At 39.5% G+C, this 14,596-nt stretch overlaps 1 pseudogene; it reads left to right on the plus strand.

Annotated features, from left to right (window-relative positions):
• The first annotated feature begins 6,289 nt into the window (after positions 1–6,289).
• Positions 6,290–14,596, plus strand: LOC145655539 (cytochrome P450 2K1-like; annotated as a pseudogene).

Consider the following 14,596-nt stretch of genomic DNA (forward strand, 5'->3'; position numbering starts at 1 on the left):
GTTATGTATGAATCTGTCTGTCCATCTGCAGGCATGTATCAGTAAGTATGTATCTATGTATTTATCTATCTGCAGGTATGTATCGGTAAGTATGTATCTCTATCTCTCTTTAGGTATGTATAGTTGTTTATGTATCTGTCTTTCCATCTATGGGTATGTAATTGTAGGTATTTATCTATCTCTCTCTCTCTCTCTACAGGTATGTATAGTTATGTATGATTCTGTCTGTCCATCTGCACGCATGTATCGCTACGTATGTATCTATTTCTCTATCTGCATGTATGTATCGGTAGGTATGTATCTGTCTATCTCTCTATAGGTATGTATAGTTATGTATGTATCTGTCTTTCCATCTGCAGGTATGTATCGGTAAGTGTATATCTATGTGTTTATCTGTCTGCAGGTATGTATCGCTAGGTATGTATCTATCTATCTCTCTATAGGTATGTATTGTTATGTAGGTATCTGTCTATCCATCTGCAGGTATGTATTGGTAAGTAGGTGTCTATGTATTTTTCTATCTGCAGGTATGTATCGATAGGTATGTATATGTCGCTCTCTCTTTAGGTATGTATAGTTGTTTATGTATCTGTCTATACATCTATAGGTACATATCTGTAGGTATTTATCTCTCTCTCTCTCTATAGGTATGTATAGTTATGTATGAATCTGTCTGTCCATCTGCAGGCATGTATCAGTAAGTATGTATCTATGTATTTATCTATCTGCAGGTATGTATCGGTAAGTATGTATCTCTATCTCTCTTTAGGTATGTATAGTTGTTTATGTATCTGTCTTTCCATCTATGGGTATGTAATTGTAGGTATTTATCTATCTCTCTCTCTCTCTCTACAGGTATGTATAGTTATGTATGATTCTGTCTGTCCATCTGCACGCATGTATCGCTACGTATGTATCTATTTCTCTATCTGCATGTATGTATCGGTAGGTATGTATCTGTCTATCTCTCTATAGGTATGTATTGTTATGTATGTATCGGTAGATATGTATCTATCTATCTGTCTATAGGTATGTATAGTTATGTATATATCTGTCCATCTGCACGTATGTATCGGTAAGTGTATATCTATATATCTATCTGCAGGTATGTATCGATAGGTATATATCTGTCTGTCTCTTTAGGTATGTATAGTTGTTTATGTATCTGTCTGTCCATCTATACGTACGTACGTATCTGTAGGTATTTATCTATCTCTCTCTCTATAGGTATGTATAGTTATGTATGAATCTGTCTGTCCATCTGCAGGCATGTATCAGTAAGTATGTATCTATGTATTTATCTATCTGCAGGTATGTATCGGTAGGTATGTATCTGTCTATCTCTCTATAGGTATGTATTGTTATGTATGTATCCGCAGGTACGTATCGGTAGGTATATATCTATCTATCTGTCTGTAGGTATGTATAGTTTTGTATGTATCTGTCTATCCACCTACAGGTATGTATCGGTAAGTATGTATCTATGTATTTATCTAAAGGTATGTATTGTAATGCATGTATCTGTCTATCCATCTACAGGTATGTATCGGTAAGTATGTATCTATGTATTATCTGTCTGCATGTATGTATCTGTAGGTATTTATCTATCTCTCTCTCTATAGGTATGTATAGCTATGTATGAATCTGTCTATCCATCTGCAGGTCTGTATTGGTAAGTATGTATCTATGTATTTATCTATCTTCATGTATGTATCGGTAAGTATGTATCTATCTATCTCTCTTTAGGTATGTATAGTTATTTATGTATCTGTATAGACAAATAGATAGATACATACCTACCGATACGTACCTATAGATAGATATCTATAGGTACGTATCGGTAGGTATGTATCTATCTATTTGTCTATAGGTATGTATAGTTATGTATGTATTTGTCTATCCATCTACAGGTATGTATCAGAAAGTATGTATCTATGTATTTATCTATCTGCACGTATGTATTGGTAGGTATGTACCTATCTATCTCTCTCTATAGTTATGTATTGTTATGTATGTATATGTCTATCCATCTGCAGGTATGTATCTATGTTTTTATCTATCTGCAGGTATGTATTGATAGGTATGTATCTATCTATCGCTCTTTAGGTATGTATAGTTGTTTATGTATCTGTCTATCCATCTATAGGTACGTATCGGTAGGTATGTGTCTATCTATCTATCTATAGGTATGTATATTTATGTATGTATCTGTCCATCCATCTGCAGGTATTTATCGGTAGGTTTGTGTCTATCTGTCTCTCTGTAGGTATATATATTTATGTATCTATCCATAGTCCATGCCACAGGGATCTAGAGCCACTCTGCTGGAACTGTGACTCTAGTTTCCTCCCATAGCGCTGATTCAGCTCTCTCACCGCCCTGTGCTTTCCGTATGCCACAGACTTGTACTTGTTCATGTTCCTGATGAGCCCCACGTTGTAGGCAGTAGTGTGAGAGTTCAGAGGCTTGCAGATGGTTTTTTTCTCACCCTGGTTGGGAAATGTCTTTATGGTGGCTCTTGGAATCATTTCGTCCACCAGTTTTCCAATAAACCCTCCTACTGCCTCCGTAAACTCGGTTAGGCACCATCAGCAGGTTTAGGGACCATCAGTAGGGTTAGGGACCCTCAACAGGGTTAGACACCATCAGTAGTGGGGTTTCTGTCCACAAAGTTTTTGCAGAATTGGAAAAAGCCCAAACACCCAAATATCACAAAAAGATTTTTACGCTAGGATGAGATGGAAAAGTCAGAATATTGCTAAAGTCAAAATGTGAAAAAGAGTTATGGAAAAAGGTTTTTTGAATAAACAATGATGTATCAAGCCAAAAAACTGAGCCATTTTGCTTGTTGAAATGCCAGCCCAAATCACGGTAGCCTATGTCATTTATACAGGGAGTGGGAGGTAAATCAGGAGTATGTAAAAATGATAGCTGAGTTGTAGAAGTATATTCATTTTTATCCCAGAGATGTTCTCAGTGAGCTCCACCTATATAAATCATCTCAATTTTTTGCAGCAAGGTGTGAAAATTGTCCATTGCCATCACTGATAAAGAAGAAAGAATCAAACCCCGGGTATTTAAATGAATCATTAACAGGAAATAAGGAGGGTAGTTGAATTGAACTGGCCATGTTGTTCAAAGATGTAAGAGCTGACCAGTTGGAAAAGTTGGACCAGTTAATCTCGTATCCTGAAAAGGACCTAAATGTGTCAAACAACTGCAGAAGGTGCACACTAACTCTCTAACTCTCCCCCTCTGTGATTTCTAGGTGTTTGCCATCAGCATGTACCTGAATGTCAACCTCAAAATTAAATTTATTTATTAATACAAATTTTTATTACTACTTCTTTTCCCACCAATTGCTTTACATCAGACACTGGACAAGTAATTTAAACCAATCATGATTAGACATTGAGGAGCTTAATTCAAGAAGTAGGCATCAATAGCATTCCATTCATAAACAAAATTATTAAAAAATTGAAATGTTATGAATACAATACAATAAGTACTACCTTGAATACTTGGTAGATTTCAAACAAAATTCTTAATTGCATCTATTCTCCCTATGATCAAACTTTATGGAACAATCCCATGTTTTTAATCAATAACAAACCCTTTGTATTTTGCACATGGAGGCAGAGAGGTATAATCAGCCGGGCACAGTTATTCTCTGGTATTTTCTTTGACGTCAGAAAAATACAACATACCAGATAACTGTCACTTTCAATTTGTACAAAGATGTTTTAAAGAAAACAGTCAATATCAGACACTTTTGTAACCATACTCCCCCTAGCCATATATATAACTACACTAAATTAAACCTCAGAAAATGTTAACACAAATACATAAACTCATAGCATCAAATAAATACAATATCTCACTCCTAGTTGAAAAATTGACCTCAGATATAAAAGAGGTGCTATCTCATCAGCTCTGACCCTACTGATGGTCCCTAACCCTGCTGTTACAGGCTTTGCTGAGCCTGCCCACCATTTAGTAGCGTTCCTGCTTGTTTTTAATTTTATTTTATTTTCATTTATTTTCTTTTGCTTCTATTTGAAGCTGCTTTGTTTTCTTTGTGTGTTTCATTAATAAATCGTCACTTAATGAGTACTGTTAATCGCGCCTTGTTCCTGATGATGTCACATTCAGCTTTTGTCCTTTCAGCGTCACTCTAGCATCTCCCACCATTCAGTGCAACCTGTTCCACATTCCAGGTCCATCAGCTCTGTGAATTTGCACCCATGTTTTGCCCCACAATCCCTTTACAACATCTTACTGCTGTTTGCACATTATACTGAGTCTACTGGATAAAGGCTGATATTAGTAAAAAATATTGTGATATTGTCGTTCCTAAATCCCCAGTCAGCTAGTTGTAAAACTGAACCTTCAAATATAAAATCCTGTAGAGGTCTGCATACAAACAATGACGTATGTGACATCACTAATGAAAATTGAAAAATAAAATCAATGTCCCCCTAAAGTGCAGCCAAAGAATACTGGCCAGGGCATTAAAAAAATAAAATAAATAAAATGACATTTTTAGACTACTTTCAAGTTATTCTAACAAAATAGGGCTACTTCACATTAATTATGTAGTAAATGGTGACTTGTCATTTCTATCGTAACACTACACCTGCTGACCTGCTGGTTGGTTGAATGCAAGGAGAGTGACTGAACACACACACACAAGCAGAAGAACCAGGAGGTGTAGGATGGAGAGACACATGGAGGATGTTGTAAGGAAAAATAGGACCCAAAGATGTAGTTTTTAAAGTTTATCACTCTTTTACCATCATCATATACAAACTTAGAAGACAGATACTGCTCATTTTGGAGAACAGATTAAGTAACTATTTTTGCAGTGTAGACGTCACAACGTGTGGTTCTAGTACTACCACTGTGAACTACTCTGACAGCTAATTACTAAATGTGTCTAGAAATGCACATTTCACACCAAAAAACTCTTAATAACTTTGTTTATGTCTAAATCATTGAATGATAAAGAAAATTAGTCAAATCCATGAAGTTCCCCTTTAACTTTAGGAGCATGCTCATAGCTAGCTATGAGGTCACTGAGGTCCACACCTTGGTCATTTTCAGAGCTAAAAATTAAATTTTACCGAGAAGAGTGCATTCTTAACTTGGTTTAGACCTGTTATTTAGTGCCAGCTATGTGTGCGAGAACACAGCAGCCCCTGATGGCATCAGCACCTCCACTGACAGAATTCTAATTGACATACATTGACAGCAACACTGCAACAGGTGGCTTGTGTGAACTGGCAGACAGCGTAGCATTTAGTAAGACCAAGCAATGATTCATTAGACCATTATCTACAAGAAACATTCAGAACAGTACCCTGTGTAATATGGAACAGTAACAGTATAATATGTGTACTCTGGCTATGAAGACAAGCCTATTTTTTGCATATTAGTAGGTTAGCTAATGTTTCATAAATTGTTACTGATTAAAAAACAGCTTATAAAAGGAAAGGGTTAAGGTAGTAAAATGACAAGAAGGCTACAAAATAATTGTTTTACAACAATGGCTAAGTAATGCCTCGCTGTAAATGTCTCCTTTTACATCTGCCTCATCTAGGAAATGATGCAATTGTTCATGATAGTCACAGATACGTGACTCACATGGTAGAAATATTTACAAAGTGGAAGTGATATTAATTAAACACTGGAATAGTTTTCATAATGTTCATTTTTCTACTTTTTACAATAATGTTTGCATGGAACGTAGGTGTGAGCTAACAGTAGCTAGTTTACGGAGAAGATAGCTAGCTAGTTGGTATATAGCATTTTTTACAACAGCTATTGTCACAAATATAGTGTTATGATCACCTCAATAAATTGGCAATCAAAAATGATAAGATTACTTGGGGCACCTGTAAGGTGCGGCGGCCCGAGTGCCGTAGGGCGAGGGGCAGGATGCACAGACTCTACCGACTGGGACGAACATTTATTAACAAACGACACAATGGCACGCTTATCACAAACAAGGAACATGAAATGGTTAAAGTTAAACAAACACGATACACAAGAATACATCTAACAAACACATTACATTCAGACATTACGCCAACAATAACCAACATCCTGCACACTTTAACACGCGTTTATATACATTAAGGTGCAGGTGTATATACGAGGTGCAGGTGTGGTTACAGACAAGACAGTCCTCCCACTGCACATGGCGGGTCGAACCACGTGAATCGCGGGAGGCGAGCGTTTCGTGACAGAACCCCCTCCCAAGGGGCGCGGATCCCGACGCATCCGTCCAATGAACGTGAACCTCCAGGTACCGTGTACACGTACACACAAACACAGCATGGCAGTGCCCGGCGCCCAGGCGGGCCAGGTGCCGCCAGCAAGAGAGACCTCGCGGGGAGAGAGAGAAAGGCAGCTTCCCTGCCTCTCTCGGGGCAGTCCGGTACACTCCACCACACGTTGCGCCTGTAAACACAAAAGGCGCAAACAGAAACACACAATAGCACCAACACACAAACACAAGGCGCTGTGACGTGGCGCCCGCCGTCCCCGCAGGCTCCTTGACGTGTCCGAGGCCTCAGCGGACACGCGGGGGTGCACGTCCGCCCCGGTTCCAGACATCCCTAAACGGTCCTCCTCTTTCCCGCCGCTCTAAGAGCGTCCCAGAGGCGGGTTGCCTCTGAGGCTTTGGGCAGACCTTTCCAGTTTCGCTGGCGAGTCAGCTGAGGAGAAGGGTCTTGGGAGATCCCGCTGGCTCCACGCAACCGCCCTCTTTCTGGTGGTTGTGGTGCCCCTCGGTCCTCCCTGGCCCGGGCTCAACCGCCTGAGGCCCCCCCCAAGAAATTCCTGGGGCTGTTCCCCTCTACCTCCGGAGAAGACGCAGACAACGGTCCTCTCCCCAATATCCTGGGATCCAGGCAGAGGTGCAGAGGATGTTCATGCACCCCCCGCTAGGAATTACTTTTTTTGTCGAGGGAGAGTGCGTGCTGTAGCGGTTGGTTATTCTGTAACGTGTGCTGTAACATAGTCAATGTTCACTGTATTAGTGTTCACCGTATGTGTTTAATGTTAATCGTTTCTTGTTTGTATCAGTCGTGAGTGATTCTTGTGAGTGCCGTTAGTGTTTCATGTTAAATGTGAATAAATGTTCGTCCCAGTCCGAGGAGTCTGTGCGTCCTGCCGCTCCCCCTACGGCACTCGGGCCACCGCACGTTACCGCACCACTCTGATTAGCAGGGAAAATTAATGAATTAATTATTATTTAAGGACTATGTTAAATCAGTCTTGACTCATAAAGTCACAAGTTCAACAATGTGATTATTACTTCTGAAACCCTAACTAAATAAATAAATATGGCAGTGTCTTTACTTAAAATTCAAAAAAATCCATCAACCCATTGTATAGAGTACATTGTATTAACAGAAAACTTTTTATCCATCCAATTTGTGTTTGCAGATGTCAAAACAATATGGATCCATATTCACTGTGTATTTTGGTCCAAAGAAAGTAGTTGTCCTGACAGGATATCAAACTGTCAAACAAGCACTGGTGAATCATGCAGAAGAATTTGGAGACAAGAGACATCAGTCCCATATTCTATGACTTCAGCCAAGGATTCAGAAAACCTTATTCAGCCAATTTAGATGATGGAATGTGTGTGTGAGTTGATCATGGTACTATTTAAATTTTAATTAGGTAAATTATTTGTTTTTCATTCATTATTTATTTACTTTTTTGTTTTGATTTTTTTCAGAATAGATGGTGACTAGACTTCAGAAGAGTCCTAATAAGGAGCCTCCTGCTATTGAATATATTAGCCCAGGGTAATCTGTAGATAAACTACACCCTGTATGTTAATAGTGACTATGTGGAAATGTTCAAGTAGTGGTGTGCTGCCAAGAACTAATACTAAGGACTAACTGTTTCACATCCTGTTTAAGAGCCTTATAGGAGGGTAGAAACTGTTCATCAGCACAGAATGAGGTAGACTTCAGGAAACTAACTAGGAAGTAACAGAGACAATGACAGCAACAGCAACACCAAATCTAAACACAACTGGCAAACCAAAATAACCGACAAACTGGAAAGCAAAACAGGGCTTAAATAACCAAGACTGATGAAGATCCAGATAAACATTACCAGACACGGGTGAACATAATTACAGCTGGGGATACAGGCTCGGGGGTGGAACAGAACGAAACCAAAACAAGAGCTTGACAAAACCGAGCCAAGTATACCAGGGACAGAAACCAAACCAAGCACGTAAATATGTCGCCGTGGGAACTGCGATGCCTGTGACACACAGTGAGCAGGCTGTGTGCTGGGTGGCTACTGTCTAGCTGCATCATTTTCATTTTCCCCAAGCAGCAGGACTGATGGCTATCCTGTAAGGCTGGAGGTTTGTGGCCTATGATGGATTCTGCAGTCCTCACTACTCTCTGGAGGACCTTCAGTCACTTGCAGTGCAGCTGCAGTACCAGACAGTGATGCAACCTGTGGGTTTGCTCTCTGTTTTAGATCTATAAAAGGTGGTGAAAATGTCAGGCGGCAGGCCAAACCTCCTGAACCTTCACAGAAAGAAGAGGTGCTGTTGGGCTGATCTCACCAGTGTGTTGGTGTGGTTGAACCAGGTGAGGTCATCTGTGAGGTGTATACCGAAAAACTCAACCGACTCTTTCCCCTTGGGATACGTTGATGTATAGGCGAGAGTGACCACCCAAATGCAGCTTCCTGTAGTCCACAATCATCTCCTTCATTTTACTGACATTGAGCTGGAGGATGTTGTCGTAGCAACACTTTGATAGAGCACTAACCTTGTCTCTGTAGGTTGACTTGTCTCCCCTTGTGATGAGGCCTAGGATGGTTGTGCTATCAGCAAACTTGAAGATGATGTTAGATGTGTGTTTGGCTACACAGTCATGTGTAAATGGGGAGTACAGGAGGGGGCTGAGCACACAACCCTGTGGAGCCCCTGTGCTCAGAGTCAGTGTTGAAGAGAAGCTGTTTTCTACTTTCCCCACCTTGGGTCTGCATATCAGGTAGTCCAGTATCCAATTGTGGACCAGGTACCTTGCGTGGGTTAACTGCCTTAAAGGATCTGACCTCCTCAGACACAAAGCTCTCCTGATCTACTGGGAGTTTTGCAGCAAGGGGGATGTTTTCCTCAAACCGAGCATAATGAGCATTTAGCTTCTCTGCAAGTGAGGAGGTCAACCCCCCTATCACAGTACCAACTTCCTTTGTAGTCAGTGATCATGCAAAGTCTATTCCACATATGTCTGAGAATTCATTGATGTTAGTGCCAGCTGTGTCACAAAATATCCACCAGTCTGTGGTTTCAAAGCAGTCCTGAAGTGTGAAGGTGGCCTCTGCACTCCATTGATAGACTGATCAGAAAACCTTTTTTCCTGTTTGAGTTTTGTCTGTATGCAGGCAGGATAAAGATGGAGGTGTGATCAGATTTTCCAAAAGAAGGGCAGGGGAGGTGTTTATATCCTGAAGGAGAAGTCACCCAGAGTGACACCAACAAGGGAAACATTAATAAAACAAGATTCATGGTGAAAGAGCATGACTAAAGTGTAAGAGAAGAATTAGGAGAAAAGGGGAAACCGTTGTGAAACAGCCAGAGGGAAGCCAGGCCAGCAATGTTCTTCATAAAAGGCCATTTTCTGAAGACAATTATTATTTTATGTTATTTTCCTTATTAATCATGGTTATAATTTGGTTTTGCACTGGAATAGATCATAAGCAGTTTCCCAATGTGTGTTTCATCATGAATACCTGTTTTATATAAATATTGTAAAAACATGCAGTTGTCTCACAGTTAAGATGAAAAACCATTCTGCATTTTGTGTTTACATTTACATTTATGGCATTTCGCTGACATTTAGCTGTTTAACAACAAAGGTTTAATGATTTCTGTTTATGATCAAGGAATTCTGTTTTCTAATGGTGAGAACTGGAAAGAGATGAGGCGCTTTGCCCTTAGCACCCTGCAGGACTTTGGGCAGGGCAAGAGAGGGAGTGAAGAGAGAATCATAGAAGAGATGTGGAATTTGAGGGAAGTGGTGGAGAACTTTAAGGGTAAGAGACATAAGTATATATTTTCTATTTTACTCTTACCAGAAGTAACTATTTTTTGTAGTTGAGCCAAAAATGTAATTATCCAAATTATCCATAATGTAATTATCCATTTATCCAAAATGTAATATATGGGAACATTTAACATCCTGTTATTGGTTATTGTATAAATGCCTCAAATATCACCTCAGCCATTGTATATGGAAGCAGGTTTGAATACAGTGATCCTCGGTTCCAAAACATGGTAAACCGAAGCAATGAGAATATCAGGATCACTGGTTCAGCTTCTATACAGGTACCCTGCTATGTTTTTGAATAAGCAAGAGACACAAAGATAGGATGATGTATGGATAAATGTAGGAGGCACATAACAAAATGTTAATCTGTGTGTTTGTAGCTTTACAATATGTTCCCCTGGCTTCGGCTCTGGCTAAAGGACTGGAAAATTATCATGGCAAACTGTGAAAAAACTCTGAAGGATATAATGCAGCTTGTGCACAGCCTCCAGGAGACCCTGAACCCTCAGGAGTGCAGAGGCTTTATTGACTGTTTTCTAGCATGCAAACAAAACGTGGTATGTCCTTCTTGTGCTGTATACAGAAATGCTTAATGTGTCAAGTTTTATCTTGTACATAGTGCATATACAACCACTCATATTTTGGAGTATCCATATGACCTCTGTAGTGGTATGAACTCCTAATTTATAATTCTGCACTCATCAAATTTGTTATAGTTATAGTAAATTAATGGGGCACCATCGCATATGGAAATATTTTAATCAGTCTCAACTGGAAGTCGCAAGTTGTCTAACTCGTGATCATCCACCACAGGTTAGAAATGCCACCAGTGAAGCCACAAACTTGACAGCTAATGGAACGTTGAACTAATCAGCAATCGCATAGTGTATAATACATTGAAGAATAGAGGGAATAAAGAGAGAAACCAGATAAAACAAATGAGAATATTTGTTTAGAAAACAAAAGTAATCTACAGGACTAACTAGAAGACGACTCAATCTGACCTTTAATCAGTAGGCAACTTAAGTTAATTTATATAGCACTTTTCATATACTGTGGCAATTCAAAGTGCTTCAGTAGCACTATCTGGCTGCCAAATGGTGAAACAGAAAACTCTCGTTTGCATCTCAGTGGGAGATTTTGAGTTTGATCAACAATCGATAGGATGTTTAGCAACTAATCACCAATTCTAAAGGAATTAATGTATTGATTCATATAGGTAATATCATTTTTAAAAACAGACAGGATAAATGAGAATAAAGGTCATACAGGGATCCCTAATAACTGACAGCATTACCTAGAGAACTACTAGATGTGAAGTTTAATTGCTAGTACTACAGTAAGTGGAAGCAGTAGTGGAAAGACTAACAAAATTAACATGTTTTGCTTAATTGACTATACTTGCACAAGGAGCTCTATGAGTGTGGGAAGCCTGATTGTCACACTGTGTAAAGGAATTCCCTGTTCGCTATGTCACAAGAATGACAACATCAAAGTTGGCTTTCAAAAGGCCGTTATCACTTCTTATTATGGGGCATTTGGACAGTTCCAGCAGCCTGGAACATTGTCCATGTGTGCGTGATGCTCTGTGTGGGACAAAAACAAGCACACAAAAATCACACAATTCACAATACAGATAGGGGCAATATTCATGGGAGACAGGAATGTCTTTCCCTTGCTCCAAAGCAAGTTCAGTCATGAACTGTCAAACACCTGTTTCAAGCTTGGTATACACCTCTTTAACTGGTGTTTAAACATTGATAATAGCAGTATTTATACACATTGCGTTTACAATTGGCAGAGTGTCCTTGATTGACTCTCTTAATTCAGTGGAAAGTTAAATGTAACACTGTTCAGATTGCAGAAAATAAAATTAAAAATAACACAAATGTACGATGAATGTGAAGACCCACTGTGCTGCAAATGAAACGTGATGCAAATTCAAAAAACGCATGCAACTTCAGAAACCCTGCAAATAACAGCTACAACACGACGGACATGTTTCTGAGGACACGGAGAGGGAATGGACTCCTATGAGACCAGTGGTGACCGAGTAGCTAATGAAAAATATTTATATTTGTGATTACCATGGTTATATCGTTTGTTATGGATTATGTTGATACAGAATGAACAACTGATCTATTCATGCTCAGCAGTTTTGCATATTTAATTCTGCTAGGTTGTAATGCAGCTTTAAAGAACGCTGATGAAAAAAAAAATCCCATTTAACGCGACTATGTTTCTGGCTTAATACGTAGTTAGTTAGCTAGCTAGCTAGCTACCTTCAGAGTGTGTTACTAATTTACAGGATACACTATGTTTTTGTTCAGGTTTGATAGTTTAACTGGTCTGCTACAGTGACCATCTTGTCAATTGTCTTATTCTTACTAGTTAATCTCAAGTGTGTTGTTTTTACATACATACAAAATATGGTTTGAAATCAATAACGCTCTAAAAGTAGGTATATGGACAGAAACCTAGTTGTATTCGACAGAATCTCTTTAGGCTGAACTGGAGTTTAAAATAGTAACACACTCTGAATGCATCTAGCTAGTTATTAACTGGCAGGATCAGGTTTATATTTCTGTTAGTTGGGATTTTGTTTTATCAGTGTTCTTTAAGGCTGCATTCTTTACAACCAAACATGTGCAAGAATGCAAAGCACAAATAGGCCAATTGTTCATTCTGTACCACCAGTGACAAAACTTTGGAAATCACAAATATAAATTACTTTTCACTGGCTGTTTGGTTGAATAACCCCTTTTTGTGTCCCCCTGAAACAACACTTTCATTGTGTTGTGACTGGATTTGTAGCATTTCTGAAGTTGCATGTGTTTTTTGAATTTGCACTGCATTTCTGAAATGTAGCATATGTTGTCATTTTGAATAAAATGTTTTTGGAATTTGTATAACATTCATGAATTTGCATTGCATTTCTGAAATGTAGCACATGTGTTTTGATGAATGTGTTTAATGTAGTTGCAGCATGTTGGGTCTTCCTGGCCACCATACAAATGAACATGGATGAAACAATGGCTTAAGTTGGCAAGCATAAATGGAACCTTATGATTTTAAGCTTCTTTATAGGTTTTAGCACAGCAAAACTGGTTCCTTAAAAATATAAATAAAATGGGACTTCTTAAGAAAACCTTTTCATGCTTGTTGAATTGGTTCACTGTTAGGCCAGCTGATTAGGCTTGGTATGGAAAAAGCCAGTGGTTTGATGGTTTTCAAACATCTCTCTATATGATCCCTGGTATTACTCAGTTGTACTCTGATGGAAGAAAGTGGTCTCTTATGTTGGCTGACTAATTGATCCCTTCTGATTATTGGTTAGGAGGCTGGAAAAAAGAACTCATTGTTCCATGCACAGAATCTCCTTCAAACTGTTTCCAACCTGTTTGCTGCTGGTACTGAGACAACCAGCACAACGCTCCACTGGGGCATTCTGCTTAATGGCCAAGTACCCCCACATACAAGGTAAGAATTCCAACTGCAATGTGAATATCCAGTGTCCAAGACATTTCTCCAATGAGGAAGACAAAGAGGTGCTTGATGGTGTTTGAGGGTTTACCATGGTTGCTTCTTGTATTTGTTTATATTGTAATATTGAAAGAGTTGATTGCTTTTGTCTTCTTAAAAACACGAGACAATATCTTCTGTTGTGCTCCAGATCAGGTACAACAGGAGATTGACAGGGTGGTTGGAGGCCGCCAGCCAGTGCTGGATGACCACAAGAACCTGCCTTACACAGATGCAGTCATCCATGAGACACAGAGACTGGCAGACATAGTACCCATGAGTCTCCCTCACACCACTACCTGTGATATTAACTTCCAAGGCTTCTTCATCAAGAAGGTCAGGCTGTTAGATTAACTGAGAAGAGTCTAAAAGCAATACAACAAAAGCATGCATAGGATAAAATTATTAAATGTATGTAGGAGACTGAGAGCTGAAACTGGCTGGTTTATAAATATAACAAAGACATGACAAAATGGCTGCGTAAATTTAAATTTTGCACTGTTGTCATACCAGAGAAAGCTGTCACTAGCTTCCTGCTTAAGCTAAAACTGTGATTCTTTGCAGGGAACCTGTGTATTTGCTCTTTTGACATCCGTGTTGAAGGATGAGAATGAGTGGGAGAGCCCTTACACTTTTAATCCAGGACACTTCCTCGATGAGTAGGGACACTTCATTAAGAGAGATGCCTTCATGCCCTTCTGTGGAGGTGCACTGAAATCATTTTCTGTCATTGATCTGGTGCTCCAGATTTCATGTTGTACTTTAAATGTCTGTCTGTGTGTCTGTTAAGGGCGTAGGGTGTGTCTGGGAGAGAGTCTGGCCAGGATGGAGCTGTTCCTCTTCTTCGCCACTCTTCTGCAGCACTTTCGTTTCACTCCTCCACCTGGCGTGTCTGAGGAACAGTTGGACCTCATGCCAGCTGTGGGCTTCACGTTGACCCCTCTCCCCATAAGCTCAGCGCAGTAAACTACTTGGCATAA

Source organism: Electrophorus electricus, unplaced genomic scaffold, assembly GCF_041902795.1.
Source record: "Electrophorus electricus isolate QZ-2024a unplaced genomic scaffold, ASM4190279v1 Scaffold27, whole genome shotgun sequence".
NCBI lineage: Eukaryota > Metazoa > Chordata > Actinopteri > Gymnotiformes > Gymnotidae > Electrophorus > Electrophorus electricus.